Below are 13,133 nucleotides of genomic sequence, written 5' to 3'. Positions count from 1 at the left end.
AAAAAAAAAAAAGAAAAGAAAATGAAATAAAAGGCACCACTTTTTTCTACTGACATTTCCATTCCATTACGGCATTACCCATTCTCACAGTACGTTTGGCTGTGACAAAATGGAGCATCCTGAAGACCCATTGCATGATGCCGGCGATTTGGACGACGACATCCACACGTCGGTGAACCCATTATTCTTACCCCCATCGGTGAACCCATTATTCTTATGCCCATTTGCGGTCGACGCTGAGAAACGCTGTCATGGAGACGAAGATAAAGTGGAAGCCGGCAACTCCCACACCGACAACTGCGATGCCAGCAACAACGCGGGTAAGATGTTTTCAACTGAAGCTTTAATTCGCTGAAGTTGATAGGAAACAGAAATACATAGTTTACTGCCACAAGAGTAATTTTTTTTTTTTTTTTTTTTTCTGAAGCTATTATTTTCTGTATTATGTAGTTTATTCAAAGCTAATATATTAAAATAAATGCATTTAATTGATTTACCTGAAGAGTTAATTTTTTTGTTTTGCTGAAGCTATTATTTTCTGCGTAATGTAGTTTGTTCAAAGCCAATATATTAAAATAAATGCATTTAATTGAATTGCCTGAAGATTTATTATTATTTTTATTTTTACTGAAGCTATTATTTTCTGCATTGTGTAGTTTGTTAAAGGCCAATATATTAAAATAAATGCATTTAATTAATGAAATCAATTAAAGCCCTTACTAATTGTTGTTGGATTCTGTTTCCGTTAATTTGAGAGGGAAAAGATGAAGTTGTTTAGAGACCAAACATTTATTGTTACCCAATTTTATGTCTTCTCATATGGTGAAGGAGACGTTGTTGCAATACAAGCGTATTTTTCAAAGATGCAAGCAACCAGTCCTAGTTTCTTCTTTAGTATAGACTTGGATGATGAGGCCCTGCTGAGGAACGTGTTTTGGGCAGATAATAGATGCAGGCAAGCGTGTAAGGAATTTGGAGACGTAGTTACGTTTGACACCACATACTTGACAAACAAGTACGAAATGCCTTTCGCCCCTTTTGTTGGGGGTGAACCATAATGGACAATAAACTCTACTTGGATGTGGTTTGATCTCAAATGAAGATACAAGGACTTTTGTATGGCTATTCTGGACATGGCTTCAATGTATGCACGATCAAGCTCCAAGTGGAATAATTACAGATCAAGATCGTGCTATGCAGAATGCAATTGAAATTGTGTTTCCGAACACAAAGCATAGATGGTGCCTGTGGCATATTTTAAAAAAGTTACTAGAAAAATTCGACTGCCATGGATACAAAGCTTCTATTCTTGCTACTGTGCATGGGTTGGTATATGATGTGCAAAGTTGTGAGGAATTCAAAAAAGGTTGGAATAAGATGCTCAAAGATTACGAACTACTAGAACATACTTGGTTGACTGGTCTTTACAATGAAAGAATTCGATGGGTTCCATGCTTTTTGAAAACTTCATTTTGGGTGGGTATGTCAACCACACAACGAAGCGAGGGTATTAATGCATTTTTTGATGGCTATGTTCATTCAAAAACATCCCTCAAGCAATTTGTGGAGCAATATGAGCGTGCATTAAGAAGTAAAGTTGAAAAAGAGTTTCAAGCCGACTTCAAATCATTTCCACACATGGTCCCATGTGCGACCAAGTATGAAATGGAGAAGCAATTTCAATCTGTTTACACAGTCGTGAAGTTCAAGGAGTTCCAAGAATAGTTCATCGGAAAGGTATATTGTGAAGTCTTATCCATTCATGATTCTTACTTGTATACTATATACGATGTACGAGAGGACATCATTATCAACGAATGTATGAGGACGAAAATGTTTAAAGTGTGCTTTCCTAGAGATGAATGTGATTTTGAATGTAGTTGTCATTTATTTGAGTTCCGAGGAATTATTTTTAAGCATGCGATTGTAGTTTTGATAGAAATCAAGTGAAATTAGTTCCCGATAAGTACATTTTGAAGAGATGGAGGAGGGATGTGAACAGACCGTACATGAGGGTTTCGATCAATTACCATGGTTGGATTAGTACTCCAGACCAAGTTAGATATGAGCAAATGTGCAATGCTTTTACGAAATTAGCTGACTTGGTAGCACATGACGAGTCACGATCACATGAAATTATGGACTGGATTGAATTCCAAACAGCGGAGTCGTCGATGTTGAAGTCTATGACTGTGGGCTTCCAAAGCTTTGATGAAGCAGGAAAAATTGTTGGCGAAATCATCTTGGACCCGAAACACACGAAAAGTAAGGGAGCTCCTAAAAAACTTCGCCGAAAAGGATATCTAGAAGTTGGTTCTAAAAAATCAAGAATTGGTCATAAGGTATGATTTTTAGCCAATTTATTATATATATAGAATTGTTGCACATTGAAACTGATTGTTTTTTTCCCTGGCACATAGTTGGCAATGAACTCAAGTACATCGAAAAGGCAGAAAGGCAAAGTTTCACCCCTCATCAATGTTCAGGTATTTGAGTGTGACAAAATATGAGCCAACTTCGTTGAGTTTTCATGCAAAATCTTTGAACGTGACTTTATCAATTCCATTTGTCAGGATATTCAGCTAACAACCACTTTCCCTTCCCATCAAGTCGGCACACAGGAGAGCATTGGCGAATTTGATTTAGGGGTCTAAAGCATCCACAAATATTTGGCTATAGATTTTTGTAAACAATTAACTGACATGCTCCACTTGGGTGATTTTGATATAGGGGTCTAAAGCATCTAGAAAAAGTTGGTTGTATATTTTTGTAAACAGTTAACCGACATGTTTTGATTTTGGGCGGAAATATGTTCTAATTTATACATTTTGTATAGATGGCTAATTGGAGTGTTTCAGGTGGTGGTTAGTTGGGGGCTTACTCTGTAGACACTTTCTATATACTTAATTAAGCTGGCTCTCATTTAATGCATTTCTGTTGTCATATTATGATGCTATTTGGTGAATTTTAGTGCTAGCGTTTGCCCATTTTTAAAACCTATTTAAAAAATGGAAAAGCAACTCTGAAATAATGAAGGAGACGTGAATTTTAGTGCTAGTGTTTTTTTGACCGCATGGTTTCTTCTTCCTGCCAGTTTCGGTCTCCAGCTTGCTTCGGTTATCGAGCTGCCCAGATTTATTCTTTTGGTTGTTGTTTAACTTCTGTTGTTCCAACTTGCTTTCCAACATGCAACTCCCATTAGCTGACACAACTAGTCTAGTTTGCTGTGTCTCCTAGTCCAAGCACATAACTGATTCTCTCCAAAGCTGCCTCTATGTGGTTATATATATGTGTATTTAATTCAACATTTCGGCCCACTAATTCACCCCCAGCAGCTTGTTTTCGGTCGTTTGCGGCGCATCCGAATCACATCACTTGTTCATTACACTAAATAATTACAATAAGTCAAGGTCATCCATTACATGATATCACACAAAAATTTAACTAAAATCTAAATGGACATTAACATAGTTGTCTTTCTAACAATCCAGTCCATATTTTTAATGTTTACAGATAATAATATATAGGACAAGCTTTTCTTGTCCCCGTGACATCCATTACAACCTCTATTCTAGCTAACTATTTGCTACAAGAGTCTGGCCAAGCAACGATTGGCTACTAGGCACATGCTTCCCTTCAAGCTTCCGATCCAATATCAACTGAAACTTTTTAGTATCGAATAAATGCGGTTTTACCCATTCCAAGAGCTTCTGCTCACTTCAACGTATGGGACAAATTGTCAACGGGTTCATTTCTCTTGGTAGTGCCACTTGATTCACCTTGCAATGGATACTCCTTGTCGGGCAAAACTTTAGAAAACTTGAAAAACCTACATTGCCAAACAGTACTCAATCATTTAGATAATTTCATGAAGAAGTTCATAAAAAGACGTTAAAACCCGAAACATACATTATTCTTGCTGTATTTACAAAACTACCAAACAGATTCAAGAAAAATCGAGAACTTGTATGAAGTCCTAACATGAAGCATTCCTCTACCTCAAGCATTATAAATATACACACAAAAAATCCATTCCACAACTTCAACAAGCTAAACCCAAGCAATATAATTTGTCCAAACCCACTTTGTTCAAAATAGAGTTCAACAATTATACCCACTGATTTTTCAAAATAGCAAGTAAAGCCCAAAGCTTTTCTACAATTTTTTCTCAGTAAAGCAGTGCAACTAGAGACCAAATATTTCTCAATAAAACACAATCAAATAGGTTTCTCAATAAAGCATTGCAACCAGAGACCATTAATGGTTGATAACTCATCAAAAGAAATTTGGGGTAAAAACCAACCAAAATCCACACCAGATGTGGCTCCAGACCTCCCCCGTCCTCTGCCAACTCGACCTCTTCTTTGAGTAGCGGGAGATCCATCTGCACATTCACAACATATTAGAAATTTAGAATGGATGCTTTTCCAGGGAATATTAAAATAAGTACAGGGATTGTAAAACATAACACCCACCTCCTTCATAAAAAAAGGATCATAATCCCCTTTCACCTCCGTCACAGTTGTGACGGTGCACGGGAAGGAATTAACGCCCTCGATGTCTCTCACACATGAAACGAAAGATGTGCCGGGCTATGTCCCAGACGACTGCTCTCTTCTTCGTCGGCGATAGATGTGCCGGCAAGATTTCTTTAGTTGGAGTTGCAAATTGTGAGAGAGGAGTTGAAGGGAAGAGGATTTGATTTGGGAAATAGTGGATCCGGCCAATTTGGGGGGTTTATTCAAATTATTTTGTGAGAGGATGTGGCGAGATTTTACTAATATTTTGATTTTGAATAGCTGCCGGTATTTTGACTGCAAATATGACATGTCAGCATTTTGTATCAGATTCGGTAATATGTTGTGTACACATATCTTTTTCCTAATAAAGTTATAAGCTAAATGCGATAGATAACATTTGGTATGATAAAAATTTTATTGTACTAAAAGTGAGTCCAAGATCGATTAACCAAGAGGGGGTGAATTGGTTTTTAAGACTTTTTCGAAAATTAATTCTAGATATATCTATTGCACAAATACGAAAATGAATAATGAAAATGATGTAAAGCTAATAAGTAAAAGGGATAGAGAATGCAAACGATTTAATAGAAGGTTCGATCCAACTCAACAGATCTACGTCCTCCGTTATCAAGCTCTCCATTACAAGCAAGGCATTTTTCACTATATCGATTAACTTATGGTACAATCCAATCATTTTACAAAGCTTCCGATGACTTACAACCAAGGAGTACCAATCCTTTTATAATGTTGATCTTTGTGGGACTTCAACACGACCCACAAGTCTAAAATTACAACTTGAAATTTTTCTCTCAATAAATAATATATTAAAGTTGAGTATAATGAGAGAGAAATAGGCTAACACTTTAATGGATAGCAAAGAAGGTGACTCAAGTGTTTTGATTGAAAAGCTTTAGTTGAGATAAATGATTCACTCATAAAAAGGTTTTTCAATAAATGAATGATTTGATCTTTTAAAAGAGTAGAAAAATGAGGCTGGGAAGATCAATAAATACTTCACTTAATGCTCATGAATAGTTGTTGAAATATGGAAGAGAATGTGGTATTTATAGTATTCAAAGATCTTCCAAACGGTAAAAAAAAATGCCCTACCGGAAATCCATTACGTACTGAACAAGTCTGCTAGCCATTGGTGAGTCAGGTGAAAGAAGTTCCAATTTTTGATCGTTGAGTAAAAATCTTCACCGGACGTCCGCTACACTACTGGACTGTCTAGTAGCTTAAAAAAATAATTTCTTCCTTCCAAAAATGATTTTGCTTTGAATGATTATTTTTTGAGATTCCAAGACTTCAATGCTAAATATTAAAGCATTTCACCTTTACATATAAATTCGAAAATTCTAATATAATTTTCTTCAATATGCTCTATCATTAATGTTCTTGGCTTCGATCTTGATTCCTCTTGGCATTGGCATTCGTCTAGTTCTTCATGAGTGCATTTGTCTTGTCCTATGAGTCTTCATTTTGATTTCAACTAACATGACTCAAAGATATGTTTGTTAGAACCAAAAATAAATCTTGTTTGTTATAATCAAAATATAGGCCGAAGTCAACAATTTCCCCCTTTCTGATTATGACAAACAAGACAATTTGAAAAAAATGAATAATTTAAAAAATTCAACAAATATATATTACCCCTCTCTTTTCCACGTCAACGATCATAAATTGAAATATTCTCCCCTAATCATACACAATATGCATAATCAACCATAACACTATTTATTCCATTTTTGCATATATTTGCATAATCATTATAGTGAGACATTCCCCCTTAATCATGCATAATCATCCACATATCATTTGCATAATCATCTACATATCACTTCCCCCTTTTGTCATAAGCAAAAAGAAGTCAACCATAGATTGCAAAAACATAAGTGAAATATATTTGTCTAATAACGATGCATAAATGTTAAGCATAACATGATGCCTAAAACATATAGAGAAGCGTAATATTGCAATGTTTATAAAGACAAACATAACAAAGAAACTAAGCCACTAGAAATAATCGAGATTAAAATTGACAAACAAAGCAGCCTATTGTGCATGCATTTTCGCCTGTCGGTCTTAGATAGCCGTTTGTTGTGCCTGAAGCTAGAACAGTAAGCTTTCAAAACTATTAATGGTGGAAGTGAGAGAGTCGATACGTCCGTTGGGGATGTTAAATTGATCTTCGGTCATGCTATGCCTACTACTCGATGTTCGAGGGCCACTCGAACCCAAAAGATCGGAAGGAGAAATTTGAGCTTCTTCGGAGTCATCCTCATCTCTCCTTCTAAAGCTAAAGTGGATAGACCCGAGGTAGGAGGTGTGTGCTACCCAATGACCATTTTCCTTAGTGATTTTCATTCGTGCAAGTGTTTTGATGTTGATTGTGTCAATTGGGCGTAATTTGATAAAAGGCTCATTTTCCAAAGGTACATTAAAATGTTTGAAAATTTTGGCTAGAAGCATGCTGTATGGAAGTGCTTTAGTTTGTTGTGAGGTATGCACATGTTTCATAGTTCCAATAGCTAAAGTTGGAAAATCTAATCTTTGTTTCACAAAAAAAGAGTCGAGAATAAATAGATCAAGGAAATTGACTTCGTCCCGATGCCCTTTTCGAGGAAGTATGATATGGGCGATAATATGTTGTAAAACCTTGCATGGTAGACTCAGGTGATGTGTACTAATTTTATTCACATTTTCAAAGTCTTTTTCGGTTACACGTCAACAAGCATCACTCAGGTAATAACCTTCGATCGACGGGTGTGCTTTATGATGATAAATTTTTGTTTCACACATGTCAAGCCCAAGAATTTCATGAATGAGGTCATTGGAAATTTTGATATTCACATTGTTACGAAAACAAGAGGTTGTGTCCGATCGAGCGATAATCATTGAGTGATAAAATTCCCTCATTAACCTAGGATATGTATGCTCTTCCATCTCAACTATGGAGGTCCAACCCATGTTTTCTAGGTATTCCTCAATGTGAAATGCAGGTACTTGTAGTGTAAAATCAGAAAGATCAACGTTCTTACCTATGAGAATGGGTGATTTTTCAAATGGGTTCATGGCCACCTTGGGTTCCTCATCCATTTCTTCGTCAGAGGAGCTTGGTGGAAGATGTCTAGTAGTATCCTTAAGGAGTTTTCCGACTCTTTTTCTTCTAGCCATTGTGTAACAATTCGAAAAATAGAGGAAGAATAACCTAGGGTTTGAACACAGCGACTTTGGGGATTTTAGGAAAGAAATTTTAAAAATTTCGAGTAATAATGAATGTAAAAGTCATGGGCAAGGGAGATTTTTAAGTAATTTGCAAATGGATTATGATTTTGAATGAAGGGAGAAGAGATTTAGGGAGAGAGATATGAAAAATGTTGAAAGAAATGAAAGAAGAAGAAGACGGGTTCCATATTTTTAAAACACAAGTCCGGTGTACCAGACGGTCTGGTAGGACATAAGAATTTTTTCTGTCAAATTGGGTTTCTGTATCGGACCGTCCTATAGAGATGTCCGGTATATTCCGGATGGTCCGATAGGTCCCTTTTTTAATAAAATATTATTAAATATTTTTCATGCAAAACTTGAGAAAGTGTTATAAATGGCCATGCAAGAAGATTTAAAATAATTTGAAAACCTATTCTATTTCATTTTCATCAAGAATGTCTAAACCTCTTTGAATATGAGAAAAAGGGTCATGTGCTAGAGGTTTGGTAAAAATATCGTCCAATTAGTCCTCGGTTTTTATAAATTCTAACACAATATCTCCTTTTTGTGCATGATCACGAAGAAAGTGGTGTTGAATCTCAATATACTTAGTTCGTGAATGCAAGCTGGGATTTTTAGATAAATTAATGTCACTAGTATTATCACACAAAATAGGCACGTTATCGTAAATCAAATGATAATCACATAGAGTTTGTTTCATCTAAAGTGTTTGTGGACAACAACTTGCAACCGAAATGTATTTCGCCTCAACGGTGAATAGTACAACGGAATTTTGTTTCTTACTAGACCAAGACACAAGTACAAAGCCTAGAAAGTGATAATTTTCACTAGTGCTTTTATGATGAACATTACATTTGGCCCAATCGGCATCCAAATAATTAATTAAATCAATGTGAGTGCTTTTTGAAATTCTTTTAATGTCACTTAAGTGAGATTCTTTAGGATTAGATTGAAATCGGCACATAAGCAAACACTAAACATAATATCGGTCCTATTAGCTGTTAAATAAAGAAGAGATCTGATCATACCTCAATATTTTGTGACATCCACAGATGTGCCTTGACCATCTTTATCAAGCTTTAGGGACGTGCTCATTGTTGTGTTCATAGGCTTGATGTCATGAATATCAAATTTTTTAAGCATGTCTAATATGTATTTATTTTGTTTTATGAAAATTCTTTCTTTTGTTTGTTTAATTTGAAGATCAAGAAAGAATTTTAATTCACCCATAATGCTCATTTCAAATTCTTTACTCATGCAATTTGAAAATTCTTCACAAAGATGAATATTTGTAGCACCAAAAATAATATCGTCAACATAAATTTGAACAATGAGTATATCCTCCTAATGAGTTTTTATAAAAAGTGTAGTATCTACTTTTCCAATCGAAAAACCATTTGAGAGAAGAAATTTGCTCAACCGTTCGTACCAAGCTCTAGGAGATTGTTTCAAACCGTAAAGAGAAGTTTAAATACATGATTCGGATACTTGTGATCTTTAAAACCAGGAAGTTGCTCAATAAAAACTTCTTGAATAAAACCATTTAAAAATGCACTTTTAACATCTATTTGATAAAGTGTAAAGCCTTTGTAATATGCAAATGCAAGAAGCATATGAATAGATTCTAATCTTGCTGCGGGTGCAAATGTTTCTTCAAAATCGATATCTTGGGCCACTAATCTAGCCTTGTTACGCACAATTATTTCATTTTCATCTCTTTTGTTTCTAAAGACCCATTTTGTTCCAATAACGGTTTGATTGTTTGGTCTAGCGACTAAGTCCTAAACATGGTTTCTTTCAAATTGATTTAATTCTTTTTGCATCGCTAGAATCCAAAACTCATCAAACTTGACTTCTCTGAAATTCTTAGATTTGATTTGAGAAATAAATGGACAACTACCAAAGTGATTTTTATGAGAAGTTCTATTGGCGATCCAAGTGGTGATACCTTTTGATGGATCGTCAATTATTAGCTCCTTAGGATGAGATGAAACAAATCTCCATTCCTTTGATAATGGGGGGATCACTTTGTTTTTCGGGTTGTCTTTCTTCATTTTCTTGTGCATTTGATTCCTCATTTGGTGCCTCCTTATTTTGATCTTGAATTTTCATTTGTTTAAAAGAAGCTTCCAACCCTACATCATCATCACTACCTTTCTCTCGATCAAGAGATTTAGTTTCATCAAATGTGACATGCATGTATTCTTCAACAACTAGAGTTCTTTTGTTAAATACTCTATAAGCTTTCCCAGTTGATGAATATCTTAGAAAAATTCCAATATCAGATTTTAAATCAAACTTTCCCAAGTTATCTTTAGTGTTTAAAATAAAGCATTTGCACCCAAAAACTCTAGAGTAACCAATGTTTGGAATTCTATTTTTCTAAAGTTCATACGGAGTTTTGTTTTTCTTTTTACTTACATGTACTCTATTTATAATATAGCAAGCGGTATAAATAGCGTCGGCCTAAAAAATATTTTGGCATGTTATTTTGATTTAGCATGGTCTTAGCCATTTTTTGCAATGTTCGATTCTTTCTTTCTACTACCCCATTTTGTTGAGGAGTTCCAGGAGCCGAGAAATTATGATTATATCCATTTTCATTGCAAAAGTTATCAAAAGTTATATTGTCAAATTCTTCACCCTGATCACTCCTTATAGAAATAATAGAGTATCCTTTTTCATTTTTAACCTTTTTACAAAAATGCTTAAAAATATTTAAAGCCTCTTTTTTGAGACTCAAGAATAGAACCTAAGTGAATCTAGAAAAATCATCCACAATGACAAATGCATAATGTTTTCTTCCCTAACTTACGGTTCTAGATGGTCCAAAAAGGTCAATGTGAAGTAGTTGTAAGGCTTTTGATGTTGAAGAGTGTTGTTTACTTTTGAAAGAACTTTTCACTTGCTTGCCAAATTGACAAGTATCACAAACTGTCTTTTTCAAATTTCAAATTTGGCAATCCTTTAACAAAATAATTTTTTGAAACTTTTGAAAGGAGATCCATGCTAGCATGGCCTAGTCTCCTATGCCATAACCATGTACTTTCCTTGAGGCTTAGTAAACATTTTTCATCATTTTCAAACTCAATATTTAGGATATAAACATCTTTTACTCGGATACCTACGAGCATTGCTTCCTTTGAAGTAGCATCCTTTATAAGGCATTTTGAAGAATCGAATTTAATATAATAACCTTTATCACATAATTGGCTAATGCCAAGCAAGTTATGTTTGAGGTTATCAACTAGTAAGACATTTTAAATTTTAGGAGAGGAATGATTACCAATATCTTCGATTCCAATGATTCTTCCTTTAGCATTGTCATCGAATGTCACACGACCTCCATTCTTTTCTTTGAAGTTTGTTAGTAGCTTTCTATCTCCAATCATGTGTCTTAAATATCCACTTTCCAAGACCCACTTGCTTTTTACTTTCTTTGATACCTACAAAAGTAATTCAATTTTTATTTTTTATTTTTTGGTACCTATACAAACTTGGGTCCTTGGTAGTTACTATTTGTGGATTCTTATATTCACTTATATTTTCTTTCAAAATATAACTTCTTTTTGGTTAAGCAATTGAATGCAACATGTCCATTTTTATTGCAAAAACTACATGTAATTTTTGAAGTGGAAGAATTTGAAGATTTAACAAATATATTTTCAAGAGACTTTTGCTTCAAGGAGGGTTTGTATCCAATTCGTCCCTTATCAAAAACAAATTTTTAATTGCCAAGCATTAAATCAAAATTCTTCTTTCCTTGGGAAAATTTGTAAATAATTTTTGTCAAGTCCTCAACCTTTTCTTTTAAAAAGGAGTTTTCTTTGATCAATAAATCGTAATTTTCTTTTTATTTTTCCGAAATTTTCTTTATTTCTTCTTTCAGTGAAGAATTTTTCTTTTTAAAATGGAGTGACATAAAGCAAGCTTTTCAAACTCTTCAAGCATTTCATCGTAGAAAATTGACAATTCATCATATGAACATTTATTAAAAGAATTTACCTCATCTTCGATGGCCATGAAGCACATGTTGGCAATTTCATCGTGGTTATCATTTTTGTTTTGATCATCATCACTTTCATCCCATGTAGCTTGTAATACCTTTTTCTTGATGTTTTTCCTTCGTTTGGACATTCAGTTCTCTTGTGACTGGGCTTGTCACAATCGTAGCATATGATACTTTTGCTTTTCTCTTCAACTTTTTCATCATTCTTTTGAAATTTTCGATTGTTTCGAAAGCCCCTCCATTTTTTATTAATAAGAACCAAATCATCAAGCTATTCATCACTCATATTGTCACTTGTTGTTCCCTCTTCAATTGCTGACTTTAAAGTTATTTGACGTTTAGAGGATTCTTTTGATTCCTCTTTACTTTTTCTTGTCTTCTTCTTGACCTCGACATTGTTGAGCTCATAAGTCATCAATGTTCTATAGAGTTCTTCCAAAGGATATGTATTTATATCTTTGGTATTCTCTATTAACATTCTCAATGGACTCCAATCTTCAGATAGGGACCTAAGCATTTTGCTCGCAAGTTCACCATTAGTATATTTTCGATCAAATCCTTTTAGACCATTTATAATGTCGGTAAAACGAGTAATCATATCAACAATAGGTTCATTTTGTTTCATGAAATTTTTTTCAAATTCCTTAACCAAAATATCAATTTTGGTTTCTTTCACTTTGCTAGTACCCAAATGAGTAACTTCTAATGCATGCCAAACATCAAATGCGGAATCACATGTACTAATATGATTAAACTCATTTCTATCTAATGCACAATAAAGTAAGTTCTTAGCTTTGGCATTTAATGACAATTTTCTTTTGTCTTCATCATCATATTCCTCTCTAGATTTTGGAATAGTTTGGTCAGGTCTTCCATCGACCTTGATAGTTTTGGTAGGCATATAAAGACCATATTCGATGTTTTCCCAAATGTTATATTCAATGGATTGAACATGAATCATCATCCTAGCCTTTCAATAATTATAGTGTGTTCCATCAAAGAAAGGAGGTCGGTTTGTATAATGCCTCTCAAGATTTTGAAACATAGGGCTAGCCATTTTTCAAGATTGTAAAATCTTTAAAAAGGAGTACCTTGCTTTGTTACTAATTGAAAGCCTAAGATTGACTAACCAAGAGAGGGTGAATTGGTTTTTAAGACTTTTTTGAAAATTAATTCCTGATATGTCTATTGTACAAATATGAAAATGAATAATGAAGATGATGTAAAGCTAATAAGTAAAAGGGATAGAGAATGCAAATGATTTACTAGGAGGTTCGATCCAACTCAACCGATCCACGTCCTCCGTTACCAAGCTCTTCATCATGAGCAAGTCTTTTTTCACTATATTGATTGACGTATGGTGTAATCCAACC

This window comes from Olea europaea, unplaced genomic scaffold, assembly GCF_002742605.1.
Source record: "Olea europaea var. sylvestris unplaced genomic scaffold, O_europaea_v1 scaffold2341, whole genome shotgun sequence".
In the NCBI taxonomy this organism is placed as follows: Eukaryota; Viridiplantae; Streptophyta; class Magnoliopsida; order Lamiales; family Oleaceae; genus Olea; species Olea europaea.
Note: the sequence above shows the minus strand (reverse complement) of the source record.